The 14,020-nt window shown below is 36.8% G+C and overlaps 1 non-coding gene across 1 annotated transcript; it reads left to right on the top strand.

Annotated features, from left to right (window-relative positions):
- The first annotated feature begins 13,315 nt into the window (after nucleotides 1-13,315).
- LOC143652755 (U6 spliceosomal RNA) lies at nucleotides 13,316-13,422 on the top strand. Its single transcript, XR_013160819.1, has one exon. It is a non-coding gene; the product is annotated as a U6 spliceosomal RNA (small nuclear RNA).
- The last annotated feature ends 598 nt before the right edge of the window (nucleotides 13,423-14,020 follow it).

Here is a 14,020-nt window from a genome sequence, read left to right on the forward strand (position 1 = left end):
TATCTTTGGTCTACAATGAGTGTTTCCTCTCCCCTTAACCCAGTTCTTTTTCTGCCTTTCCTAGGAATTCACCCTATCAACAAGCTCATTGCTGTCCCATAGTTTGGGCCCCTCCATCTCTCTTCCTGGAGCTTTCACTGGGCCACTCAAACTCCTGTTCCCACCATAGCTATTGCCCCAGTTCCCTGCTCCTCATCAGCTGCACTTTCAGGAAGGGGTGCTTAAACTCAGGACAGACTATGTAATTTGCTTGGAACAATGTGAAATATAAGTATAAGGCCTTGGTTTTCCAGAATTGCTGTGACAAATAGCATGCAATGTGCTGTCTTAAACATCAAGACTTTGCTGATTCCTGGTTTAGAGGCCAGAAGTCCCATATCAAGGCATGGGCAAGGGCCTGCTTTCTCTCCGTGTCTACAGCATTCCGGTGCTGGCTTGCCACAATCTGTGGGTTTCCTTGACTTGCATCTCTGCCTCCAACACATAGTGATATTCTTGGTCTCCTATGGATTTATTTGATTTCTTACTTCCATGTCTGTTGATTTCTTTCTGTTTCTGGTTTCTATGACTAAATGCACCCAAATTTCTTCCCTTTTTAAGGCCTCTAGTAATATGGATTAAGATCCACCCCGATTGAAGTTGAACACACTTTAACTTACAACGTTTTCTAAAGATCCTATTTATAAATGGGTTCACACTCACAGGAACGTGAATTAAGACTAAGAGCATGTTTTTTTGCTGGGACACATAATTCAATCAACTCTGGGGGCCCCTTTTAAAAAATTATTGAGAATTTCAAGACAGTAAAGAGTAGAATATTAAACCAAGGCTTCCCAGGTCACACACCTATAATGTCAGCCCTGCCTGCATGAGTTAGCCCCACTTGCCTTCTATTCCACCAAACACAAGTATCAAGCTACTTTCCACACCCCCCCCCCAAAAGAAATGCCTTGTTGAGAAAGGACACCTTATTCTTCCATATCCACCTTGCTTTGGTATATTTAACTCTTGTTTTGCTGACCTCTCCCTCATTGACATTCTCTCCTCTCAGGTTAAGCATGGCTTTCCTACTTCTCCTTTTCCTTCTGTCTCCATGATGCATCTCAATCTCATGATCTGCTCCTTATAAGCTGCCATTCCTTAGAGTTCTTCCCTTGCCATGTTCTCTTCTTATTCTTTGCAAGCTCCTTTAAGAAAGCTCACCCACTCCAATACCTTCAAACTCTCCTGTAGATTGTAGACTCCTAGCCATCTATACCCAACCCTCACCTCTCATGAGCTCCAGATCCATATCTCCACCAGCCACCTGTTCACTCCATCTGAATGTCCAAGAAACACCTCAAACTCAACATGTTTACCACAAAAAGAATTTCTTCCCATCACCACCTCTCTCACACACATCCCCATAAAAGTCTCCTCTTTCTTCCCCTTTCCTCTAATTCTCAGGGAATAGCCATAACTCTAGCTACCTTGATGAACCAGAAACCTTGAGGTTGCAACTCACCACTAGCTGGGCAGATCACCAATGTGTCTCTTTTCTCTCCTCACTCCCCTTCTCACCACACTATGCATCTAAACAGGAACCACATCCTCACGATTCATTTTAATTTTTGTTATGATAACATGTAGGCAACATGAAATTTTCCATTTCAGCTGCTTTCAAGTATTCAATTCAGTGGTATAAATAACATTCATAGAGTTATGCTACCATGCCCAACATCCATACCAAAACTTTTTGCTATCCCATACAGAAACTCCATATTCATTAAACAATAATTCCCCAATTCCACTCTGACACTGAGAACTTAAATAGCTTGTAAGCTTTTTAAAAAATCTCTATAAATTTGCACAGCAGCTCTTTCATATGTGTAGAATTATGTGGTATTTATTCTTTGGTATCTGGCTTATTTTATCCTACATGATGTCACCAAATTTCATCCATATTGTAGATTGTGTCAGAACTTCATTCCTTAGAGCTTAAAAATATTCCATTGTGTGTATATATCATATTCTGTTTGTCCTTTCTGTTGATGGACTCTTGGGTTGCTTCCACATTTTAGCTATTATGAACAATGTTGCTATGAAAATTGGTGCACAAACATCTGTTAGAGTCCCTGCTTTTAATTCTTTTGCATATCTAGTAGTAGGATTTCCAGGTCACATAATAGTTCTAGATTTAGTTTTCTGAGGCACTGCCACACTGTCTTCTGCAGCTGTTGCACTGTTTTACACTGCCACCAACAATGAATGGTGTTCCTATTTCTCCACATCCTCTCCAGCACTTGATATTTTAATAGCAGTCATTCAAATGGGCATGACATCGTATTTCATTGTGATTTTGATTTGCCTTTCCCTGACGGCTAATGATTTTCAGCATCTTTTAATGTGCATTCTGGTCATTCATATATCTTCTTTGGAGAGATGTCTGTTTAAACCTTTTGTCCAGTTTCAAATTTGGTCGATTGCTTTTTGTTGTTAAGTTGAAGGATTCTTTATATATTCTGGATATTAAACCTTTATCAGTTATGTGGTCTCCAAATATTTTCTTCCATGTATAGGTTGTTGTTTTACTTCCATGATAAAATCCTTTGAAGAGAAAACATTTTTAATTTTGGTGAGGTCCCATTTGTCCTTTTTTGTTGTTGTTGCTTATGCTTTGGGTGTAAAGTCTAAGAAACTATTGCCCAACACAAGGCCCTGAAATTGCTTCCTTACATTTTCTTCTGGGGTTTGATAGTTCTATTTCTTATATTATGGTCCTTTGATCCATTTTTGAGTTGATTTTTGCCTGTGGTATGAGTTAGGAGTCCTCTTTCTAATTTTTGGGAAATGGAGATGCAATTTTGCCAGCACCATTTGTTGAAGAAACGATTCTTTCCCAATAGAATGGTCTTTACCACTTCATCAAATTCAGTTGGCCATTAATGCCAGGGTTGCTTTCTGAGCTCACAGTTCTATTCCATTGGTTTATATATCTGTCTTTGTGCCAGTACCATGCTGTTTTGATTATTGTGACTTAGTAATAAATTTTAAGATCTGAAAGTATGAGTCCTCCAACTTCATTGTTTGTTTTCAAGATGGCTTTAACTACTCAGGCATCATGACCCTTCCATGTAAATTTGATGAATGGCTTTTTCATTTCTGTAAAGACAGTAGTTGGAATTTCGATTGGAATTGCATTGCATCTATGAATTGCTTTGATTGTATAGCATTTATGAATTGCTTTGGTTAAAAACAACATCTTTATGATATTTAGACTTCCAACTCATGAACATAGAATATCCTTCCATTTATTTAGGTCTTCTTTGATATCTTTTAGCAATGTTTTGTAGTTTTCTGTGTATAAGTCCATCATCCTTGGTTAGATGATTTCCTAGATATGTGATTCTTTTAATTGCTATTGTGAACGCAACTATTTTCTCGTTACTTTGGATTGTTTCTTGCTTGGGTATAGAAGCAATACTGATTTTTGACCTTGTACACCACCACTTTGCTGAATTCATTTATTATCTCTAGGCGGTTTTTTGTGGATTTCTCAGGATTTTCTTTAAAAAGATCGTATCACCTGCAAAAAGGGAATGTTTTACTTTTTCCTTTCCAATTTGAATGCATTTTATAATAGTGACAGTGAGCATCCTTGTCTTCTTCCTGACTTAAAGGGAAAGATTTTAGTCTTTGGCAATTGAGTAGGATGTTAGCTAGGGGCTTTTCATAAATGCTCTATATCATGTTGAGGAAGTTTCCTTCTACGTCTAGAGTTCTAAGTGCTTTTATTAAGAAAGGGTGTTATGTTTTGTCAAATACCTTTCCTGCATCAGTTGAGATGGTCTTTCTTGTGGTTTTTTGCTCCTTCATTATGTTAACATGATGTATTATATTAATTGATTTTCTTATGTTGAATCAATCTTGCATAACAGAGATAAATCCCATTTGATCTTGATGTAAATTTTTTTCAGTAGAAAAAACTAACTTCTTTTATTTGCAAAAATTTTCCAAATATTGAATTCTATAAACAAAAATTCACAATCTCTTCTCTCTAGCACTGATTCAAACATGTCAGTTTTTTAAGAGTCTGTTTTTTCATTGATTTCTTTTCTGCCTGTGACACAGCCTGTAATCAAAATATCCCCCCAAAAGTGACCCAGGTTGAAATTTGCTACAACACGATGCTTCAGAGCAGGCAATGGCTGTGGAAAAATTGGAGGCAAAGACAGCCACTGGCACAGCCTCCTCTATTCTGCAATACTTTGTGGCAAGTCTCACCAATTTACCTTAACATCTTCAGACTTGGTGTTTTTACCATTTAATATGCTAGCAAGCCATTATTACAACAAAATAACACATAGAGATTCTTTTTTGAGCATCGGAAAGGCTATGCAAAAAAGAAATCCTTAGAATAGAGTATATTCAAATAGGTGCTATATATGAAATTACCTTTTTTGGATTTTTTGGTTTCATCTAACACACTTCATCCTCAACAATAACAGAAAAGCTTTTTTTTGAATGGCTGACAGCTTTCAAACACAGTACATTTCATTTACAAAATAGTTCACAATGTTCATTTAACAAGCACTGCAATGAAAGCAACTTTATGCACAGTAAAGCAACCAACAATAAGCAAACAGAAAGGGGTGATACAAACAGTATACCCACTTTTCATTTAATTTCTTTCTTCACTGGATTACAGATATTCCATCCTTCCATTTTTTAAAGCCATGTTAAAATGGTCCTCTCAATACCAAGGTGAGCAGATACTTCTTCCCTTTTCTCAAAGTGAAAAGTTCTCCTTGATGCACAAGTCTTGAGGCAACTGGATTTACTGCAAATGTAGTAAACTTTTTAAAAAGGGCATTGTCATAGGCTAAATGTTCTCTGACATGACAGAGTGGACAAGTGAGAAGAGCTTCTAGAAAATAAACTTCAATCCATTTTAAAGTAACAGCACAGTAGGCCAGTTAAACACAATAGCAAACAAATCATGGGCACTAATCAGGAACTGAGCTGTCCTCTCTGACCTCTACACATAGCTCTCTCACCAAACATTTAAATATTTAGGCCACACATCCACAAAAAAAGACATATATTCCACTGTTTTTTCAACTACATCTGCACAAGACTCTAGTACATAAAAAATAGAAATAAATTATATAAATCTTAGAGTAAATGTTGAAAGTTCTCGAGTACAGTCTGTTCTATCTGAATGCCAGGTGCTGGCACTTAGAACTATGCAACCAACCCTGGAGTAAGCAATAAAATAACATAAATATTTGAGAAAATGAATTAAAAATTTATTTTAAAATAAGGCTCCTCCAAACAAAAATCTGTGGCATAAATTAACGGCAGGTTGTTGCTGTGCAGAACTAGAGACCATGATGTATACTTTTAATATGCTTATGGATTTGGTTTACTAGTATTTTGTTGAGGATGTTTGCATTTATATGCACAAGAGATATTGATTTGTAGTTTTCTTTTCTTGAGGTATCTTTATTCACCTTTGGTATGAGAGTGATGTTTGCTTCTGTGCCAGTTTGACACTGTTGTGTACCCCAGAAAACTCATATTCATTAATCCTCATTCCATATTTTTTTGTGGAACCATTTGATTAAGTTGTTTCCATGGAGATGTGACCTATCCAATTGTGGGTGGGACTTTCTGATTAGGTGGGTTCCATGGAGATGTGCCTCCATTTATTTAAGGTTGGCTGCTTACTGGAGCCCTTTAAGAGGAAACCATTTTGGAAAAAGCTTCAGAAATGACAGAACCGACAGAGCCAATGCAACACCCAGACATTTGGAGATGCAGAAAGTAAATGCCCCTGGAGAAGTTGTTTGAAATCAGAAGTAAAAAAAAACCCAACAGATGCCAGCCACATGCCTTCCCAGCTGACAGAGGTGTTCTGGTCCGTCAGCCTTTCTTGAGTCAAGTTATCTTTCTCTAGATGCCTTAGTTTGGACATTTTTATAGCCTTATACTGTAAACTTCCAACTTAATAAACTCCTTTTTAAAAAGCCATTCCATTTCTGGTATATTGCATTCCAGCAGCTTTAGCAAACCAAAACAGCCTTCTAGAATGAGTTAGGGAGTGTTCCTTCTTCAATTTTTTTTGAAGGGTTTGAGTAGAATTGAATTTAAGTCTTCTTGGAATGTTTTGTAGAATTCCCCTGTGAAGTCATCTTGTCCTGGGCTTTTCTTTGCTGGGAGGTTCTTGGTTACAGATTCAATCTCTTTACTAGTCGTTGGTTTGTTGAGATCTTCTCTTTCTTTGTGAATCAATGCAGGTAGTTTTCATATCTCTAAGAATTTGTCCATTCATCTAATTTATTGGCATATGGTTGTTTATAGTTTCTTCTTATAATCATTTTTATTTCAGCAGGGACATTAGTAATGTCCCCTTCTTTATTTCTGATTCTCATTCTTTGCTATCCTCTCTTTTTTAAGGTTTTTAAAATATATTTTCTTAAACTTTTAAGTTCATTGTGCAAAATAGAAAACAGAAAAGCACAAGAAGCAAAGAACACAAAAGGCATCCAGAATCACAAGGGGTTTATAGTTTGACGTATTCTTCTAGGTCTTTTATGAGCATACATTTTATGTGGTTGAGATCACATGGAAAGTATCATGCTTTTTCATGAATATTTACCAATCCAAAATCCCAAAGCCATAAGTATTGTGATAAACAAGAATACATGACACAACTCAATCAGGGGGAAAAATGTATTTCTATCTCTTCTTGAGAACAAAAATTTCACAAAAGACAAAAATGGCAAAAGGCCTCTATAGATGTTGGCAGTTGCAAATACTGCATTCCCTTAATGCTCAATTTAAAAGTAGACATAAAGCAAGAGTACAAAAAGTATAATGCATTTAAGAGAATTGTCAGTTCTATATCAAAATAATAGCAAGGTCTGTTTCCATTGAGTTATTTAAGAACATTTTCCCATGGTACAGTCAAGAGATATGCACATACAATGGTTATGTCAAAATGGAAATATGAGAAGTGCATGGGTAGTTCAGTGGTAGAATTTTTGCCTGCCATGTGCCTTGGATGTCAATGGGTAGAACCACCCATCAGGTGGTTAGTCTTTGTTCTACCAGATCTTACTTGATAGAAAAGAAGAGAAAAATAAGAGAGAAATAGTAGAATAATGTGCTACATTTGTCCATTAAAGTGCCCACCACCCTTTGGGAAGATGGGCCACTTATAGAAGGTCTGTGTATATAATATGAAAAAGCTGCTCTCAATTTCCTCCCCAATCTTTTTAAAGAAAGCATCTAGCCCTTCTAGATGTAAAGAGGTTGCCAACATATGATAATGTAAAGTTAGAAAATCATGAATCTTGTAATCCCCATTTGTTAGAAAAAAAAAAGTAATGTCTTCAGGAAATACCTTTGAAATGGAACTCAGACAGCCTCTGACAGCGACACTGGGAGCAGCACACATCCACGCTTGTTCTGTGGATTAGAGGACATGGAGTAGAAGGCTGAGAGGAAGAGAGGAAGGTTTTATGCCTTTCTCTTTTTTCTTTGTCAGTCTAGCTAAAATTTTGTCCATTTTATTGACCTTTTCAAAGATGCAAATAATGGTTTTGTGGATTCTATTTTTTTCTATTTCATTTAACTACACTCTGATATTTGTCATTTCCTTCCTTCTGCTTACTTTGGGTTTAATTTGCTTTTCTTTTTCTAGTTCTTACAGTTTTGATGTTTATTTCTCTGATTTCAGATATTTCTGTTTTTTTTAGTACTAACAATTTCCCTCTCACCTCTGCCTTTGCTGGATCCAATAAGTTTTGGTCTGTCATCTTCATTTTTATTCACCTCAAGATGTTTCCTAATTTTGTTTCTTATTTCCTCTTTAACCCATTGGTTGTTTAAGAATATATTGTTTAATTTCCACATATTTGTGAATTTTCCACATCTCCCTTTGGTATTGATGTATAGCTTCATTGCATTGTGCTTAGAGACGTACACTCTATGGCTTCACTATTTTTTATTTTATTGAGACTTGCTTTGGGACCCAATATATTATCTATCCTAGAGGATTTTGGTCCATGTGCACTCAAGAAGAATTTGTTTTCTCTTTTCTTTGGGCGCAGCGTTCTATATATGTCTGTTAGGTTTAGTTGGCTTAATGTATTTTTCAAGTCCTGTACTTCTCTACCGATCTTCTGACTAGATGTTCTATCCATTATTGAGACTGGTGTGTGAAAGTCTCCCATTATTATTGTAGAACTGCCAATTTCTCCCGTCAAATCTGTCAGTGTTAGCTTTATATATTTTGGAGCTCTGCTATTTAGTGCACATATACTTAAAATTGTTACATCTTCCTGTTGAACTGTCCCCTTTATCAGTATATAAAGATCATTTTTGTCCCTCCTAAGTGGTTTTTTTTCACTTAAAGTCTCTTTTATCCAGTGTTAATATAACCACCCCAGCTCTCTTTTGGTTACTACTTGCGTGGTATATTTTTACCATTCTTTCACCCTCAGCGTACTTTGTATTTTCAACTTTCAGGTGAGTCTCTTGGAGAGAACATGTAGTTGAATCATGCTTTTAAGAATATATCATGCTGCCAGTCTCTGCCTTTTGACTGTAGAGCTTAATCCATTTACATTTAAAGTCACTACATATAATACAGAACTTTCTTCTGCCATGTTGCTATTTATCCTTTGTAAGCATTTACTTTTTTAAACCTCATTTAAAGCCTACTTTTATATTTATTTCTTGTGTGTTGCATCATATTGAGTGCCTTTTCATTTCAACTTGGATATATTTTTCATCTATTTTCCTTGCTGTTATTATGTGGTTAGCATTTAATGTCCTAAATATATAGCAATCATATTTGGTTTGATACCAACTTAACTTCAATAACATGCACATATACATTTTCTATAACCCCTCAATCCCTCCAATGTTTTTTCATACCTGTTTCCACTTATGTCTTTGTACACTGTACATCCAAAAACCTAGATTTATGATTTTGTGTTATGCATTTGCCTTTTAGAACATGTAAGAAATAAGTAGTGGAGTTAGTTACCAAATATACAATACAATAATAGTGGCATTTACAATTGCCCTAATGGTTATCTTTGCTGCAGGTTTCATTTCTTTATGTTGCTTTGAACCAGGGCTGAGTGTCCTTTCCTTTCAGTCTGAAGTACTGCCTTTAACATTGCTTTAACAGGTCTGGTGATGATAAACTCCCTCAGCTTTCATTTGAGAATATTTTTTTTAACATAACAATATATAGACATGAACATTCTTACCATATGATCATCCCATTCTTGGTAGTATATAATCAATAATTCACAATATCATCACATAGGTGTTTATTCATTACCATGATCATTTCTTAGAACATTTGCATCAATTCAGAAAAAGAAAAAAGAAAAAAGCTCATACATACCATACCCTTTGCCCCTCCCTCTCATTGATTGCTAGTATTTCCATCTACCAAAAATATTTTAGCCTTTGCTTCCCCTATTTTTTTCTATACCCATTATCACTCCCTTTCGTTGATCACTGGCATTTGAATCTACTAAATTTATTTTAACATTTGTTCCTCCTATTATTTATTTATTTTTAATCCGTATGTTTTACTCATCTGTCCATACCATAGAAAAAAGGAGCATCAGACACAAGGTTTTCACAATCACACAATCACATTGTGAAAGCTATATCATTATACAATAATCTTCAAGAAACATGGCTACTGGAACACAGCTCTACATTTTCAGGCACTTCCCTCCAGCCTCTCCAATATACCTTAACTAAAAAGGTGATATCTATACAATGCATAAGAATAACCTCCAGGATAACCTCTTGACTCTGTTTAAAATCTCCCAGCCACTGACACTTTATTTTGTCTCATTTCTCTCTTCCTTCTTTTGGTCTAGAAGGTTTTCTCATTTCCTTGGTGCTGAGTCCCAGCTCATTCAACGTGGGATTTCTGTCCCACGTTGCCAGGAAGGTTTACATCGTTGGAGTCATGTCCCACGTAGAGAGGGGGAGGGCAGGGAGTTAGCTTATCATGTTGGCTGAGAGAGGCCACATCTGAGCAACAAAAGAGGTGCTCTGGGGGTGACTCTTAGGCCTAATTTTAAGTAGGCTTAGCCTATCCTTTGTGGGGATAAGTTTCATATGAACAAAACCCAAGATTGAGAGCTCAGCCTATTGCTTTGGTTGTCTGCACTGCTTGTGAGAATATCAGCAATTCTCCACATGGGGAAGTTGAATTCCCCCCCCTTTCTCGCCATTCCCCCAAGGGGACTTTGCAAATACTTTTTTAGGCACTGTTTGAATCACTCTGGGATTTATCGGGGCATCACTCTGGACAAACCTACAAAATCTCATGCCCTATTCAAGGTTCCATGTACTTATGCTGTTCAATCAAACTGTCCACATAAGTTATATTAGATAATACACTAGTCAAATTATAAATTTTGTACCAAATAAACATTTTTTGCTTTAGTCTTACACATAAGTTAAAATATGTGTTACCATCCATTTCCAACATCCTGCAATATTGACATTCCTTTGTTCTTCCTCATGCAAAAACATTTTTAAATTTGTATATTTAGTCACTATCATTGTACACTCTAAGCATTCCTAGATTATACCATCTCAGTCTTTATTGTTTATCTTTCCTTCTGATTTCGTTTGTGCCCCCAGCCCTCCTCCCTCTATCATTCTATCTGAGAATGTTTTAATGTCTCCCTCATTTCAGAGGAGTTTTGCTGGATATAAAATTATTAGCTGGCTGTTGTTTTCCCTCAGCACCTTATGTATTTCAACCCACTGCCTTCTTGCTTCCATGGTTTCTGATGAAAAATTGACAATTAATTTAATTTGGAAACCTTTTCACATAAGACATTGCTTTTCTCTTGCAGCTTTCAGAACTTTCACTTATTCTTTGCATTTCACAGTGTAATCAATATATATGCGGTGTACTTTTCTTCATATTTATCCTGTTTGTTGTTCTCTGAGCTTCCTGGATGTGCATACTCATGTCTTTTGTTAAGCTTGGGAAACTCTCTGTTATTATTTCTTTGACTATTTCTTCTGTACCTTTATCTATTTGTTCTCCTTCTTGTACTCCCATAAAGCATATATAGATGTGCTTGATGGTGTCCCATAGCGGACTTAGGCTATTTTCACTGTTTTTTAATTAATTAATTTATTTTTGTTTGTTTATTTTTTCATGGGCAGGCACTGGGAAGTGAACCCAGGTCTCTGGCATGGCAGGCGAGAACTCTGCCTGCTGAGTCACTGTGACCTGTCCTATTTTCATTTTTAATATTTATTTTTTCTTTCAGCTTCTCATCCTGACTCATTTCAAGTGTCCTGTCTTATGTTCACTGATTCTTTGTTCTGCCAGCTGTGATCTACTCTTGAAACCCTCCTGGGCATTTTTCATTTCAGTTATTGTGGTTTTCAACTCAATAGTTCTCTTTGGTTCTTTTTTCATATTTCTATCTCTTTACTTAGACTCTCATATTTTCATTCATTGTTTTCCTAATATCCTTTAGTTATTTCTCTCTATTTTCCTTCATCTTCTTGGGCATTTTTAAGATACATTTTTAAAGGTTTTGTTTGTTATGTCCACATTCACATCTTCTTTCTTGGTGTTTTCTGTATTTTTATCCTCTTCCTTTAAATGGTCCACAATTTTCTGTTTCTTCATTTGTCTTGTACTCTTTTGTTGTATATTAACTCTTTTGTTACTATTTTAAAATGTTAAGTCTGGGCTTTACTCCATAAGATGTCTGTTCTTGGTTTTGTAACAGGTGGTGATAAGATGGAGATTTTATTGAGCTTCACCTAACAGGAAGGTCTGCCAAAGGCAAATGCAGTGTGCAGGGTTTTCCCTGTTTTTCTGGGCTTGCCTTGTCCTGGGCTTTTGCTTGTTAGTGTGGTTTGGATTTTGTCTATTTACAGGAGTTGATTGTCCCCTCTGTTTCCCAGGAGATAAATCTCCCTCTCTCAGGTGTTTGAAGCTGGCAGAACTTTGTTCCAGACTGTCCTCCTCCAGTTGTTTATACTCCTTTTGTTGTCTCACATTGCTTTTGCCAGGAAATTACATTCTGTAAGGAGTGTCACCCTAGAGAGAACTTTCCTAAGTTCGTCTTCTCCAATCAAAAAAGGGCCAGAGACCCATGAAGGGGTGCAGACCAGCTCTGAAATGCCAGGCAGGGGATCAATAAGGCTGTCAAAACATCTCTGCTGGCTCTCCAAAGCAGAGCTTTTCTGGTCTACCCAGTAAATGCAGCCCTTCAGCTAACTGTCACCCACAGTGCTGCATCTTTAAATCTCCACTGCATCCTCATTTGCCCACAGAAGGTTGAAACAATGACTGCTGCAACCTTTGTCCAGAGCAGGCTAAAACAATGGCTTCCCTCAGAGCCATGACCCAGCAATAAAATTTATTTGTCAAAAACCATGATCAGTGACTGGCCATACCCACTCCAGTTCTTGAGAAAGAAGATTTTTATGTCCCTTTCTGCCATCAACAGCTAGCCAGGGACTGGACCCATGCTGCCGTCAATGAAAGCGGTGGATGGGCACAGGTAACCACTACATAGAGAGAGCCATTTCCAGCTGTTTGCCATCATTTATCAGCCTCTTCCTGGTTGCTGTACAGTGTTCTTCTGGCCTCTGGAGTTTCAAAATCATTGTTTCAAACAGTTCCTACCTGTTTAATAGTTGTTTTGGTAGAAGTAGTGAGTGGTGGAGCTCCCTATTCTGCCATCTCCCCCAGAAGTTCCTCCCTCCTGTATGTTTTATCCCAAGAGCTTTATAATTTACCTCTTATATTTAGGCTTTTGGTCCATTTTGAGTTAATATTTGTATATGGTGTGAGATAGATGAACACTTTTAGCTTTAAAAAGGGGAATTTATTAAGTTGAAAGTGTACAGTTCTAAGATTATAAAAATGTCCCAACTAAGATATGCACAGAAAGGTATCTTGATTTAAGAAGGCCAATGGATCCAGAACACTTTTGTCAGCTGGGAAGGCACACGACTGGCAGCTGCTGGAGTCTTTAGCTTCTGGTTTAAATACCTTCACTGGGGGTATTTACTTTCTGCATCTCCAAATGCCTGGGTGTCATGTTGGCTTTTTCAACTCTGTCATTTCTGAAACTTTTTCCAAATTGGTTCCCTCTTAAAGGCCTCCAGTAAGCAGTCCACCTTGAATGGATGGCACCTAACCAAAAGGTCCTACCCACGATTGGGCAGGTCACATCTCCACGGAAACAATCCAATCAAAAAGCTCCCACCCAACAGTATGGAATGCAGATTAAAGAACATGGCTTTTGTACTTGCTTCGGCAGCACATATACTAAAATTGGAACAATACAGAGAAGATTAGTATGGCCCCTGTGCAAGAATGACACACAAATTAGTGAAGCATTCATTCCATATTTAAAAAAAAAAAATAACATTGCTTTTCTGGGATACGCAACAGTTTCAAACTGGCACAGAGGCAAGCAAACATCATCCTCATACCAAAGCTTGAAGATATCTCAAGAGAAAAAAGCTACAGCTCAACATCTCTTCTGCATATAAATGCAAAAATCCTCAACAAAATATTAGCAAACCAAATTCATAAGCATATTAAAAGTATACGTCATGATCAAGTGGGATTTATCCCTGTTATGCAAAGTTGGTTCAAAATAAGGAAATCAATTAATATATACATCAATATATACATAATGAAGGGTAAAAAGAGACACATGTTCATCTTAACTGGTGCAGAAAAGGCATTTGACAAAACACAGCACCCTTTTTTAATAAAAGCACTTAGAACCCTAGACGTAGAAGGAAACTTCCTCAACATGATATAGGACATTTATGAAAAGCTCCCAGCTAACATTCTACCCAATTACCAAAGATTAAAACCTTTTCCTCTAAGTCAGGAAGAAGACAAGGATGCTCATTGTCACTATTATAAAATGCATTCAAATTGGAAAGGAAAAAATAAATATTCCCTTTTTGCAGGTGATATGATCTTTTTAAAGAA

This window comes from Tamandua tetradactyla, chromosome 12 (assembly GCF_023851605.1).
Source record: "Tamandua tetradactyla isolate mTamTet1 chromosome 12, mTamTet1.pri, whole genome shotgun sequence".
Classification (NCBI taxonomy): Eukaryota; Metazoa; Chordata; class Mammalia; order Pilosa; family Myrmecophagidae; genus Tamandua; species Tamandua tetradactyla.